This window comes from Suncus etruscus, chromosome 15, assembly GCF_024139225.1.
Source record: "Suncus etruscus isolate mSunEtr1 chromosome 15, mSunEtr1.pri.cur, whole genome shotgun sequence".
NCBI classification, from domain to species: Eukaryota; Metazoa; Chordata; class Mammalia; order Eulipotyphla; family Soricidae; genus Suncus; species Suncus etruscus.
Window position 1 is genome coordinate 65,407,758 of NC_064862.1, and position 15,674 is coordinate 65,423,431.

Genomic DNA, 15,674 nt, shown 5'->3' on the forward strand with positions numbered 1-15,674 from the left:
CCCAGAGTATAGTGACAGTTGTTATTATTTATTTTTTCACCTCCAAACTCATACGGTGGAGAAAGGTAATTTATTATGAGAGTCCTTTATTTCAGTTTAAGATTTTGAAGTAGAGGCCAGAGCGATAGCGCAGCGGTAGGGCATTTGTCTTTTACACAGCTGATCCGGGATGGACCTCGGTTTGATCCCTAGCATCCCATATGGTCCCCCAAGCCAGGAGCGATTTCTGAACACATAGCCAGGAGTCACCCCCTGAGCATCACCAGATGTGGCCCAAATACAAAACAAAACAAAAAAAGGTTTTGAAGTAGAACTTAGGACATGCTAGATTTTCCTCAACCAAACATCTGAGATTCTATTTGTAAAGTAGAACAAAAACTGCCAAAATACCGGTTCTGTTTGTCTGGTGGCAAGAAGATTGAGTTTCTCCTTGGTTTTCTGTTCTTAGCTTTGGCCTTCTATTTCTCTGACTCATTGAAAATTTCTGTTCCTTTTGAAATTCTTACCTGACTGAAACAAAAGAGAACAGTCTCCAAGAATATTGCTAGCTAACCATAAATCTTTTGTTAAGAACATCTTAGATGCGCATTTAATTTTTATGTATAATTATATTTCTTAATTATTGATTTTCTAGGTTGTAGCCATTCATTTATAATTTTTATTAAAAATACAAAATGTGATAATTTTCAATTATGATCAGTAGCCACAAATAATTACATGAATTTCCCTTTAGATTTTTATAATGTAACAAAAACATGTACATATATTTATGCAAACAGATGTAATTTTTCTTTACTGAGACTATTTAGATGCATTAAATAGTAAGGATCTTAGAACTTAAAGAATCAATCACAAGGGGCACAGTGGTCAGACGTTTGCCTTGCAAACAGCCAATCCAGGACAGACGGTGGTTCAAATCCCGGCATCCCTTATGATCCACTGGGCCTGCCAGAGCAACTTCTGAGTACAGAGCCAGAAGTAACCCCTGAGTGCCACCTGGTGTGACCCAGAAAAACAAACAAAAATAAATAAATAAAAAACTTAAAGAGTCAGTCACAGAAGAATAAAAGTAATATTCCAGAAGTACCTGAAGGGTAATTATTTCTTCAACCTCTTCTTTTTTTGGATTGATATTTTTCTGTACTTAATCTCTTTCTTTTAGGAATTGTATAAAACATACACAGTTATACTTTTTTTTCTTTTAAAAATTATTATAACTGTGATTTGCTCAGTTGTTCATAATACAATTATTTCAGGCATTAAATATTTATTTATTTATTTTTGGTTTGGGGGCCACACCCAGTGACACTCAGGTTATTCCTGGCTATGCTCTCAGAAATCGCTCCTGGCTCGTGGACCATATGGGATGCCAGGGATTGAACACAGGTTCATCCTGAGTCAGCCTCATGCAAGACAAACGCCCTACAGCACTGTGCTGTAGCTCCAGCCCCAAGCATTAAATATTAAAACACCTGTAACACCACCAATGTGGCCTTCTCTTTACCCTAGCCTGCATCCTTGTATGTATAAACAAATTTACTTCATATTGTTTATTACAATACAAAGGCAAATGGGATAATCAAAACTCAGATCAACAGGTGTCAATTTGAAATAATAGTTCTAGCTCTCCAGTGGTGTTACTAAAGTTAGTGTCTGAGGATTTACTAGGCTGTTGTTGGAACTAGTTGAGGCTTCTGCATTACCGTTTAGGCTCACTGAGCTTGGTAGATTTAATGTCACTTTTCCATCAGATTTCCTGTGGTACTCCCTGGCTGACACTTCTATAAAAGTTTGAGGTATTGTGCTGCCACTTGCAGCCATGCAAGCCAGGGTCTATCAATCTGAAACTAGTTTGGTTGCTTGGCAGTTTGATAAGGTTAAGTTGTGGATCCAGCCATTTCTGTTTGAGGGTGTAGGAAGTGATACTGGCTGCTATGGTTCATGCAGAAAGGGCAGTTCACCCCACCCATACTGAGTATGCCTCAGAGGGATCAGCCTGGACCAGACTACCTGTGAAATTTGGTGGCCATTGTTTTCTTTTAGGTGTCAGACTTTTTTTAATATTTCTCTAAGAGGTGATACAAATTGTCTTATATTTTTACCCCACTTTATTTTTCTGTTTGTTTGTTTGTTTTTTTTGGGGGGCACACCCATTTGACACTCAGAGGTTACTCCTGGCTATGCACTCAGAAATCACCCCTGACTTGGGGGGACCATATGGGTCACCGAGGGATGGAACTGTGGTCTGTCCTAGGCTAGCGTTTGCAAGGGAGACACCTTACCTCTAACGCCATCTCTCCAGCCCCATATTTTTACACCACTTTAACTCCTTATACATGAATGAGATCATGAGACTAGAGCATAATTTCCTTTTTACATCTTTTACAGCACTCATGTGTTTTCTTGTTTTGTGTGTTTGTGAATTAGTTTTTGTTTGGGGAACACACGTGGAGATGCTCAGGACTCTGCTCTCAGGAATTACTTCTTTTTTTTTTTTTATTTTTTATTTATGTTTTTGGGTCACACCCGGCAGCGCTCAGGGGTTACTCCTGGCTCCATGCTCAGAAATTGCTCCTGGCAGGCTCAGGGGACCATATGGGATGTCTGGATTTGAACCAATGACCTTCTGCATGAAAGGCTATCTCTCTGGCCCCAAGGAATTACTGTTTCTTTTTCTTTTTTTCTTTTTTTGGTTTTTGGGCCACACCCGGTGACGCTCAGGGGTTACTCCTGGCTATGCACTCAGAAGTTGCTCCTGGCTTGGGGGACCATCTGGGATGCCGGAGGATCGAACCGCGGTCTGTCCAAGGCTAGCGCATGCGAGGCAGGCACCTTACTTCTAGCGCCACCGCCCGGCCCCTTAAGGAATTACTTTGAACTGTGTTTGGGGACTGTATGATATGCGAGAGATTGAACCTGAGCTGGCCATTTGCAAAGCAGGCACAATCTGTGCTATCTCTCTGGCCCCAATGATCATGGTTTTAAAAGTCATAGAAGGCAAATTATTGAATGTACATTTCTGGCATTTGAAATTCTTGCAAATTGCAAGAACTTTCTCTGGGCTATTAAATACATGTATGATTCATAATTTCACTATTCTTTCTTAATTGAGCTGACATTTAGTCTTATGCTCTTATCAAAGGAGTAAAAACTAAAAGCATTTTGGTGTCATGTATATCTTATAGTTTGAGAAAATTCATATTCATCATTCTCTTTCCCTGTTTTAATTTTTATAATATCTGTATTTATGTACTTGGGTTTCAGTCACACACACACAAAAAAACCCCTTCACCAGTGCAACCTTCCCACCACCAATGCCCCTATCTCCCTCCTCCCCTTACCCTACCTGTATTCAAGACAGGCATTCTATTTCTGTCACTAACTATCATTGTCATGATAGTTGCTGTGTAGTTATTTCTCTCACTGCACTCACCATTCTTTCTGGTAAGCTTCATATTGTGGGCTGATCCTTCCAGCCCTCATCTCTAATGTCTCTAGGTATTATTATAATTCTGTCTTTATTTTTCTTAAATACCACAGATGGGTGAGACTATTCTGTGTCTATCTCTCTCCCTCTGACATTTCACTCAGCACAATAGTTTCCATGTACATTCATGTATAGGAAAATTTCATGACTCCATTTTTCCTGATGGCTGCATAGAATTCCATTGTGTATATGTACCACGTTTCTTTAGCCACTCATCTGTTGTCAGGCATCTGGGTTGTTTCCAGAATCTGGCTATTGTAAATAATGCTGCAATGAATATAGGCATGCAGAAAGCACTTTTGTATTTTGTGTTCCTTTTTATTTTGTGTTCCTACGAGTGGTATAGTTGGATCATTGGGGAGCTCAATTTCCAGTTTTTGAGGAACCTCATATTGTTTTCCATAAAGGCTGGACTAGATGGCATTCCCACCGGCAGTGAATGAGAGTTCCTTTCTTTCCACATTCCCGCCAGCACTGGGTGTTCTTGTTTTTTGTGATATGTGCCAATCTCTGTAGCTTGAGATGGTACCTCATTGTTGCTTTGATTTACATTTCCCCGATGAGAGATGTGGAACATTTTTTTTTATGTGACTTTTGGCCATTTGTATTTCTTCTTTGAGGAAGAATCTGTTCATTTCTTCTCCCCACTTTTTGATGGGGTTAGATTTTTTTCTTGTTAAGTTCTGTCAGTATCTTAGATATTATATATAATATATATGATATATCTTAGATATTAGCTCCTTATCTGATGGGTCTTGGGTGAATAGTTTCTCCCATTCTGTGTGTAGCCTTTATATCCTAGTCACTATTTCCTTTGAGGTTCAGAAGCTTCTCAGCTTAATATAGCCCCATTTGTTTATCTCCGCTTCTACTTGTTTTGACAGTGGTTTTTCCCCAAAGATGCCTTTAGTCTCAGTTTTGTGGAGTGCTTTACCTATGTGTTCTTCTATATATATATAATGGTTCTGGGTTTGCTATCAAGGTCCTTTTTTTTAAAAAAAAAAAACTTTAATTATTGATTGATTGGTTTAGGACCCACACCCAGCGGCGCTCAGGGTTACTCCTGGTTCTGCACTCAGAAATTGCCCCTGGCAGGCTGGGGGATCATATGGGATGTTGGGAATCGAACTGGTTAGCCACATGCAAGGCAAAGGCCCTACTACTATGCTATCTCTCTGGCCTCTTTCAAGTTCTTTAATCCATTTGAATTTGACCTTTATGCATGTGGCTGAACAGTGTCTCAAAATCACTCGTTGAAGAGGCTTTCCTTGTTCCATTTTGCATCTTTTGCTTCTTTATCTAAGATTAATTGATTGTATGTCTGGGGAACATTCTCTGAATATCCAAGTCTATTCCATTGATCTGAGGGTCTGTCTTTATTCCAATACCATGCTTTTTTAATGACTATTGCTTTGTAGTAAAATTTAAAGTTAAGGAAAATGATGCCTCATATCTTCTTTTTCATAAGAGTTGCTTTAGCTATTCATGGGTGTTTATTGTTCAAATTAATTTCAAGAGTGTTTGATCCACTTCTTTGAAGAATGACATGGTCATCCTTAGAGGATTACATTAAATCTGTACAAAGGCTTGGAGTATCGTCATTTTAATGATGCTAATCCTCCCAATTCATGAATAGGGTATGTGTCTCCATTTCCTGTGTCTTATTTCTTGAAGCAGTGTTTTGTAGTTTACTTTGTATCGGTCCTTCACCTCTTTATTTAAGTTGACTCCAAGGTATTTGAGTTTGTGTGGCACTAATTGTTTTTTTTGTTGTTGTTGTTGTTGTTGTTTCTTTCCTTTCGGTTTTTGGGTCACACCCCGCAGCGCTCGGGTTACACCTGGCTCTGTGCTCAGAAATTGCTCCTGGCAGGCTCCGTGGACCATATGGGATGTCGGGATTCAAACCAGGGTTCGTCCTGTGTTGGACATGTGCAAAGCAAATGCCTTACTGCTGTGCTATTACTCTGGCCCCATGGGATTGCTTTTTAATTTCGTTTCTTCTCTATCATTATTTGTGGATAAGAAGGCCATTGATTTTTGCATGTTAATTTTGTATCCTGCCACTTTGCTATAATCTATTGTGTCTAGAAGCTTTTTGGTAGTCTTTAAGATTTTCTTTTTTTTTTTTGGTTTTTTTGGTCACACCTGACAGCGCTCAGGAGTTACTCCTGGCTCTACGCTCAGAAATCGCTCCTGGCAGGCTCAGGAGACCATATGGGATGCCGGGATTCGAACCACCGTCCTTCTGCATACAAGACAAACACCCTACCTCCATGCTATCTCTCTGGCCCCCAAGGTTTTCTAAATATAGTAGCATGTCATCTGGAAATAGTGAGAGCTTTGTTCCTTTCCTATCTGGATGCTCTTGCTATATTTTTCTTGCCTAATTTCTATGGCATGTACTTCCAGTACTATGTTAAATAGGATTGTTGAGAGGAGGCAACCTTGTCTTCTATCAGATTTTCGAGCAAAGGCTTTTAGTTTATCTTCATTGAGTATAATATTTGTAATTGACTTGTGATAAATGGACTTGACTATATTGAGAAAAAATTTTTCCAGTCCCATCTTGTTGAGAGATTTTACCTTGAATGAGTGCTGAACCTTATCAGATGCTTTCTCCACATCTATTGATATGATCATATGTTTTTTGTATTTTTTGTTGATATGGTGTATTATGTTGATTGATTTACACATGTTAAATCATCCTGCAATCTTGTAATGAAATCTATTTGGTCATAGCATATGACCTTCTTAAAGATGTGTTGGGTACTATTTGCATTGGATTTTGTTGAGGATCTTTGCATCTGTGTTCATCAGGGATATCAATCTTTAGTTTTATTTTTTTTGCAGCATGTCTGTCTGCTCTTGGTATCAGGGTGATGTTAGCTTCAATAAAAACTATTTGGGAGTTTTTCTGTTTCTTCAATTTTCTGAAAGAGCCTCAAAGGAATTGGTAGTAGGTCTTCTTAAAAGGTTTGAAAGTGGCCCCAGAGAGATAGCACAGCGGCGTTTGCCTTGCAAGCAGCCGATCCAGGACCAAAGGTGGTTGGTTCGAATCCCGGTGTCCCATATGGTCCCCCGTGCCTGCCAGGAGCTATTTCTGAGCAGACAGCCAGGAGTAACCCCTGAGCACCACCGGGTGTGGCCCAAAAACAAAAACAAAAACAAAAACAAAAAAAAAGGTTTGAAAGAATTCATTAGTGACTCCATCTGAGTTTGGGCTTTTGTTTTTGGGAAGACATTTGATTACCATTTTAATTTTCTTAATAGTGATGGGTCTGTTTTGATATGCTAGGTCAGTGGTCCTCAAACTTTTTAAACAGGGGGCCAGTTCACTGTCCCTCAGACTGCTGGAGGCCTGACTATAGTAAAAATAAAAATTATGGGGGCTGGAGAGATAGCATGGAGGTAAGGTGTTTGCCTCTCATGTAGAAGGACGGTGGTTCGAATCCCGGCATCCCATATGGTCTCCTGTGCCTGCCAGGGGCAATTTCTGAGCATAGAGCCAGGAGTAACCCCTGAGCACTGCCAGGTGTGACCCAAAAACCAAAATAAATAAATAAAGAAACAATTAATAAATAAAAATTATGAATAAATTCCTATGCACACTGCATATATCTTGTTTTAAAGTGAAGAAACAAAAGGGGAATAAATACAATATGTGGCCCGCAGGCCGTAGTTTGAGGACCACTATGTTAGGTCATCCTGGTTCAACTATGGAAGAATTTGTTCTTTTCTTCCAAGTTCTCTTGTTTCATGGCACAGGGTTTCTCAAAGTAGTCTCTGATTACCCTTTTATTTATTTTTTGGGGGGGGGTTTCGTTTGATGCTCAGGGGTTACTCCTGGCTAAGCGCTCAGAAATTGCCCCTGGCTTGGGGGGACCATATGGGACGCCGGGGGATCGAACCACGGTCCTTCCTTGGCTAGCGCTTGCAAGGCAGACTAGACACCTTACCTGTAGCGCCATCTCGCCGGCCTCATGATTACCCTTTTAATCTCTGTGGTATCTGTAGTGATCTCCCCCTCTTTACATTTCTAATTCAGTTTATTAAGTTTTTCTCCCTTTCTGAGTTTTGCTAGTCGTTTATTGATCTTGTTGATTTTTTTTTTCAAAGAACCAAATCATGCTTTCATTAATATATATATATTTTTTGGGGGGGTTTCGGGCCACACCCATTGATGCTCATGGGTTACTCCTGGCTAAGTGCTCAGAAATTGCCCCTGGCTTGGGGGGACCATATGGGACACCGGGGGATCGAACCACGGTCCTTCCTTGGCTAGCGCTTGCAAGGCAGACACCTTACCTCTAGCGCCACCTCGCCGGCCCCTTTCATTTATATTTTGAATTGTTCTTTGAATTTCCACTTCATTAATTTCTGCTCTAAGCTTTGTTATTTTCTTCTGCCTACCTGCTTTGGTTCATTTTGTTGATCACTTTCTAATTTTATAAGTTGTATCATTAGTTATTTATGTAGGCCCCATCTCCCTTCCTGATGTGTGCTTGTAATGCTATAAATTTTCTTCTTACAACTGCCTTTTCCATGTCCCACAAATTTTGGTAGCTTTTGTCTTTATTCTCATTATTTTCCAGGAATGTTTTGATTTCCTCTTTGATTTCATCTCTGACCCACTGGTTCAGTAGTGAGCTGTTCAATTTCCAGATGTTAAGTTTTTCCTTTGTGTCTGTTTGTAGTTCACTTCTAATTTTACTGCATTATGATTTGAAAAGGTAGTTTGTACGATTTCTCTTGATTTTATGGAGGTATGATTTATGGGCCAGCATGTGGTCTATCCTGGAGAATGACCCAGATGCACTGTAGAATATGTATCCAATTTACTTGGGGGTGGAGAGCCCTATATAAATCTACTAGTTCACTTTCTTCCATTTCTCCTTTTAGAACTAGTTAAGTGTCATCCTGGCTGACCTATCAAGTGGTGACAGGGTGGCATTGAGGTCTCCCAGTATTAATTGCGTTGCTATTGAAGTCTTATTTCAGATTTGACAGTAATTGTTTTAAATATTTTGCTGGTCCCTTATTGGGTGTGTATATGTTTAGGAGTGTGGTTTCCTGTTGTACATATCTGTTGATTATTATGAAATGTCCATATCTGTCCCTTATAACTTTTTTTGGGGGGTGTCACACCCGGCAGCAATCAGGGGTTACTCCTGGCAGGCTCCAGGGACCATGTGGGATGCCGGTATTCGAACCACCATCCTTCTGCATGCAAGGCAAACACCCTACCTCCATGCTATCTCTCCTGCCCCTGTTTCATAACTTTTTAAGTCTAAAGTCTGTATCATCTGATATTTATTTATTTATTTATTTTTTGGTTTGGGGGCCATACTCAGTGGCGCTCAGAGGTTACTGCTGGCTGTGAGCACAGAAATCACTCCTGGAAGACTCAGGGGACCATATGGGATGCTGGGAATTGAATCCAGTCTGTCCTGGTCGGTCGAATGCCAGGCAAATGCCCTACTGCTGTACTATCTCTCTGGCCCTCACTCCAGCTTTTCTAAAGAAGTTGTTTACTTGGATGATTGTCCTCCAACTTTTTATTTTGAATCTATGTTTTTTTTTTCTTCTGACTATTCAAATGTGTTTTTTTAAGCAACAGAATGTTGGATTCAGGTTTTTGATCTATTTTGCCACTCTGTGTTTCTTAACTGGTTTGCATTTAGTCCATTGACATTGAGAGAGATAATTGACATGGGATTTAGTGTACTTCTTTTTGTAGGAATTTGACGTGTCTGTTATTCTGTGTTTGTTTAAAGTAGACCTTTCAGTTTGTCATTTAAGTCTGGTTTTTGAGTCTGTAAGTTTTTGAGCTGGTTTTTTTGGGAGGGGTTGGGGTTCATACCCAGGAGTGCTCAGGGGTTCCTCCTGGCGGTACAATCAGAAATCGCTCCTGGCAGGCTCGGGGGACCTTATGGGATGCTGGGACTCGAACCACAGTCCTACTGCATGCAAGGCAAATGCCCTACCTCCATGCAATCTCTCTGGCCCCTGAGCTGTGTTTTATCCATGAAGTTATGTATATGTCCTTCAAACCTGAATGTGTGTCTGGCTGGATGAAATATTCTAGGTGATGCATACATTTTGTTGAGTTTTGTCACTGTATTTTACTGCTACTTTCAGGCCTGGATGGTCTCTTGTGACAGATCCGCTGTAAATCTTAGGGATGCTCCTTTGAATGTAATTTACTTTTTTGATCCTGCTGCTTTCAGTATTCTATTCCTATCTTTGGGATTCATCACTGTGACTAAGATATGACTTGGGGTGCTTTTCTTTGGATCTCTTTTAGCTGCTACTCTTCAGGTATGCCGGATTTGGTTGCATGCACTCTTTATTTATTTATGTATGTATTTATTTATTTATTTATGTATTTATTTATTGGTTTTTGGGCCACAACCGGCGATGCTCAGGGGTGACTCCTGGCTGTTTGCTCAGAAATAGCTCCTGGCAGGCACTGGGGACCATATGGGACACCAGGATTCGAACCAACCACCTTTGGTCCTGGATCGGCTGCTTGCAAGGCAAACGCCACTGTGCTATCTCTCCGGGTCCTGCATACACTCTTTAACTCCAGGAGTTTCTCTTCAGTGATATCCTTGACTATTGATTCTTCATGGAGATTTTCTTCCTATGTCTCTGGGACTCCAGTGATTCTTATGTTATTTCTGTGGAGTTTATCAAAAACTTCTATTATTTGACTGTTCACATTCTTTGAGGTTTTATTCATTATCTGATCATTTGCTTTAAGGCTCTTTTCCATTCTCTTTTGTTGTATGGAGTTGTTATGCATCTCATCTTCCAGCTCACTGATTCAGTCCTCAGCTACTGTAACTCTCTTGGAGAAGCTTTCCAGTATGGTTTTCATTTCACCTACCAAGTTTTCAATCCTGTTATTTTAGTTTAGAGTTTTCTCATTTCTATTTTCATAACCTCTTGCTTATTTGTGGTTCATTAATTGATCTGTGACTTCTTTGAGTTCTATGAACATCTTCCATATTTCTTCTCTAAATTCCTGATCTGAGAGACTAAACAGGTGGTTGGCACTTTTTGGGTCATCAGAGCTGCCATCTTCAATCTCTGTGCATGTATTGCCCTACATTGTTTCCCCATTGTCACGCTTGTAGTGTGATGCTTTCTGCATGTTGTGCTAGGGTTCATTGACTAGGAGATGTGTGTGGCCGCTCTGCTTCACTCTGCAGCTGGGCTCCTCTGGCTCTGCCCCTCATTGGCATGGCCAATGTTGCCATGTTGACATGACTTCCGTAGGTTCTTCTGTGGTTCCGGCCTTCATTGGCTGGGACAGCTCACCTGAAGAGGTGCCCTCAGGGCACTTCGGGAGGGGGGCGGACAGAGCAGCAGAGCAGAGCAAAGCAGAGATAGTTACAATGTCTGCTGTGTAGCACACAGCAGGAATAAGGCTCAGGCCTTCCTGGGTGGAGACAGTTCACCTCTGAAGAAGTGCTCTAAGGGAACTTCTGGACAGGTTGGTTCAAGGTTCAGCAGAGCAGAGAAGAGACAATCACAATATCTTCCCTTTGCTAGCACACAGTAGGAATCAGGCTCTGCCCTTCATGGGCGGGGACCCATTGTATCTTCCTGAAGATAACAGCAGGTACCATGCTGGGTGGGTCAAGTCTCACAAGTGCACCTTGCACTTCATTTGCCAACTACTTACACCAGATCTAACTAATCAGCCATAGAAGGGAGATTAATAGAGTAAGCCCCTTAACCCCCTTTATCAGCTCTTAGGTGCCAATCACAAGCCTAGAGACTTCTCTGTGTTTCAGGGTAACTGACTCCCCTCCTGATGTTTGAGTACTTCATCTGAATAGCATACAGAATTTAATCCCATTCTATTACAAAGGATATAAGTCAGCAGACAGAAAGATATGTAGGATGTGGTGTAGGGAAAAGGCCTGGAAACTTCAGGGGTGCCTTTCTCCCCCAATATTTCACATATTTACCAACTTGGACGTGCTCAGAAGTCCTCTCCCTTGGGCTGTCATTGAGGATTACATGGGCTTGACTAATTAACTCTTCCAATTGGCAATTGACCTCTGCCTCTAGCCTTTCTTTCATCTGTTGAAGTCGAAGGGAGGAGGGATTGAATCTACTTTCTAATTGTGTTGGTATCCCTGGCAACTAGCCCCATCCTTAGGTGTTTTCAAGTTACCTTCAGTTTCAAAGCAACTCTGTTATTCACAACACTTAGAAAATTCTAAGGACTTTGGGGAACTCTGAGCCAGAAACTGGAGGTGAATACCAAATATGCATGATAAATGTTACCTGAATGGCATGAGTGAGTGAATGAGAGGGAGAGAGAGAGGGGAGAGAGAGACAGAGAGAGTAGAATACTGCAGTTCACCATCTGGTATTCCAAAACTAACAATAAAACACAATAAGTCAGGGGGAGGGGAACAAAAAAAAAAAAAAGTCAAGGGGCCAGAGCAGTGGCACAAATAGTAGGATGTCTGCTTTGCATGAACTAACCTAGGACAGACCGCAGTCCCCTGGTGTCCCATATGGTCCCCTAAGCCAGGAGTGATTTCTGAGTATATAGATAGTCAGGAGTAACCCCTGAGTGTCACTGGGTGTGCCACCCCCCAAAAAAAAACCAAAACAAAGCGAAAAAACAATAAGTTAAGATATGAGTATATTTCTAAAACATTTAGTTAACTGACAGCCACCCAGCCTATTATCGTATATGCAAATACCTCTCTGCATCCGACATCTCTGAGCTTTGGAGAGTTCCATTTATTTTTTTCAGGTTTCAAAAGCCTGGTGGTTTCAGAAAAAATGGCTTTACCCTTTAGTGCCTGGTGTTATTCAGCTTTCAAGATGTTAATGTAATAATACTGGATTTTCTTCATTAACAAAACCCATTTATTTCTTTACCTACAACTGTTATTTTTCCTTAATCACACTCAGACTTTTGCTTCTTTTTTTTTATTGAATTACCATGAGATACAGAGCTAAAAAATTGATGATTGAAAATAAGTCATACACAATGTTACAACACCCATCCATTCACCAATGTGCATTTCGTGCCCCCAGTACCCCCATTTTCCCTGTGCACAGCCAGGAGTGATCCCTGAGCACTTTTGAGTGTGTCCCAAAGACCAAGTAAGATCTAATGTGGAGTTTTTTTGAGATATGTCATTACTGTAAAGAAGTTTCAGTAGGGAGTAGATCTTGGTTTTTTGGCAAGACTGGATAGCTAAGCTGTGGCCTTCACAAGTGTCTCAGATCCCTATCCTTAGGTGAAACAGGAAGGCCAAAGAGAGTTACACTCAACAGGAGCTAAAGTACAGTGGAGAAGGCACTTGTCTTGCACATTGCTGACATGGTTCCTTCCTTGGCATCCCATCTATATTCCCCTGGGCACTACCTGGAGTGATTCCTGAGTGCAGAGCCTAGAATAACCCATGACTGGGAGGCCAAAAACAAAACAAAACAAAACAAAAAAAAGAAAAGAAAAGAAAAATCAGCAACAAAATAAAGGAAGTTGAACTTGCTCGTTTTCCTTTTTCTAAATCCAACAACAGGTCCTGGTAAAATCTAGTCATTTAGTCTCTAGGCTCTGGTCAGTTTCTTTTGAGGTCTGTTTTCACTATGAATAGAGTACTCATCATTTGTTTCAAAATAGCTGTCTCCCTAGTACTAGTCTCCCTCCAACCCAAATAAGCACAAAAGAGATTGCTCTCTTATTTCTATCTGGTAGGGTTCCTAGAGTTAAAATTATGGGATGATCCCTGGAATTTTTAACTTTCAAGATTTATTACTTAAGAGTTTCCAAGAATTCATTCGGTAGAGTTTAGGGAAATATAGGTTCCCTCCAAGTTTCTCCTTGTCTACTTAGTTGCAGTCTCTGCAGCTGCCCGTTTCTCCAGCTGAGAGGCGGCTGACAGCCGGCCATGACCCAATTCTCTCTCTGATAGAGCTCAGAAGAGCAGTGGAGATGCAGTGTTTAGAGCATTTTGCTTGTTCTCTGGGAATAAATGACAAATTTTGAGCTCAGTAACACTGGACAAGAAATCAACAGTCTGTCCTTAACTTTGTAATTTTAATTTATTTCTACTATGTCTTTAAATTCTTTGTGCTGTTACTATAAATATATTACCATCTTAACTTTAAGACTATTCATTACAGGGGCCGGTGAGGTGGCACTGGAGGTAAGGTGTCTGCCTTGCAAGCGCTAGCCAAGGAAGGACCAGACCACGGTTCGATCCTCATTGTCCCAGATGGTCCCCCCAAGCCTGGGGCAATTTCTGAGCGGTTAGCCAGGAGTAACTCCTGAGCATCAAATGGGTGTGGCCCAAAAACAAAAAAACAAAACAAAACAAAACAAAAAGAAGACTATTTATTACTATTATAGAAATCCAAACTTTATGTTTTATATATCCTACAAAAGTTGCTTATTTAATACTATTTAAGTGTGTTTTTTTCTAGTCTAATTGCCTTGACAGTTCCTTGCTGACTTCTGTAGAAGTAGCCCGTTGTGAGACCAGAGCGGTGGCACAGAGTGGTAAGGCATCTGCCTTGCATCCGCTAACCTAGGACAGACCACGGTTTGATCCCCAGGCACCCCATATGGTCCCCTAAGCCAGAAGCGATCTGAACGCATAGCCAGGAAGTAACTCATGAGCATCACCAGGTGTGGCCCAAAACCAAAAACAAACAAAAAAAGAAGTAGCCCTTTGTATATTTTTGTTATATTTCTTTTTTTTTTTTGGGTTTTTGGGCCACACCCGGTAACGCTCAGGGGTTACTCCTGGCTTGGGGGACCATATGGGACACCGGGGGATCGAACCGCGGTCCGTCCAAAGCTAGCGCAGGCAAGGCAGGCACCTTACCTTCAGCACCACCGCCCGGCCCCTGTTATATTTCTAATCTTAAGCAGAAAGCATTCAGTTTGTCTTCATTAAGTTTATCAGTTGTTTTTTTCTGTTCAATTTATCATATTGAGGAAACTTATTTGTTTCTAGCCCCAGGTAATATATATATATTTTTTGGCCCAGGTAATATTTTTGTAGAACTATATTAGTACAAAACTAATCACGGGCCCGGAGAGATAGCACAGCGGCATTTGCCTTGCAAGCAGCAGATCCAGGACCAAAGGTGGTTGGTTCGAATCCCAGTGTCCCATATGGTCCCCCGTGCCTGCCAGGAGTTATTTCTGAGCAGACAGCCAGGAGTAACCCCTGAGCATCACAGGGTGTGACCCGAAAAACCAAAAACAAAACAAAACAAAACAAAAAACTAATCACAAAACTATAATTTAAAATCATGTTGTTATATTCCACAAAACTTGTTTGGATTGCCTTTCTTTGGCTTCTACCTACTTGTATTTATCTTAGAATGTTCTGCAGTTTAATTACCTGTGTAGTTTTTTTGTGTTCACAACAGTCAGGATCACACATCCGAATTGTGTATTATAATTCTTTTTATTATTACTGGTGGGGGAGTTGGAGCCATACCCAGAGATGTTTAGTGGTTATTCCTGGCTCTGCAGTCAGGAATCCCTCCTGGAGGACCATGTGGGATGCCAAGGATCAAACCCAGTTAGCTCCATGCAAGGCAAGCTCCTTACTTGCTGTACTCTCTCTCTGCCATGCCTTTATTATTATTATAACTGCGTAATATGGTGTGGTATAAAAGTATTAGAGTTTTATAACTTGCCTCTTTTAACTGGACTGATTAAAGATTTGGCCTGTTTTGAATAAATCTGCTCTGAATATTCAGGTACTGTCTTCCATATGAATCTAAGTTTGCGTTTTTCTGGGATAATTGCCTTAGGAGTGCCAGTACAGTCATGGCCAGTTGTATGTTTAGTTGGTTTTGTTTGCTTTCTTTTGTTAAGACATTAAAACTTCTGGGTGCCGGAGAGATAGCATGAAGGTAGGGCATTTGCCTTGCATGCAGAAGGACGTTGGTTCGAATGCCGGCATCCCATTTGGTCCCCTGAGCCTGCCAGGAGCGATTTCTGAGCCTAGAGCCATGAGTAGCCCCTGAACACTGCCAGGTGTGACCCAAAAACCAAAACAAACAAATAAAAAAGACACTAAAACTTCTGACAAATTTATTTTTTGGTTTTGGGGTCACAGCCAGAAGTGTTTGGGGCTTTACTCCAAGCTCTATTCTCAGAAATTACCCCTGGCAGGGTCAGGGGAAC

The 15,674-nt window shown here is 41.0% G+C and overlaps 1 protein-coding gene across 1 annotated transcript in view; it reads left to right on the plus strand.

Annotated features, from left to right (window-relative positions):
• MOSMO (modulator of smoothened) overlaps positions 1–15,674 on the plus strand; it is a 90,995-nt gene that overhangs the window by 27,353 nt on the left and 47,968 nt on the right. The window lies entirely within an intron of this gene.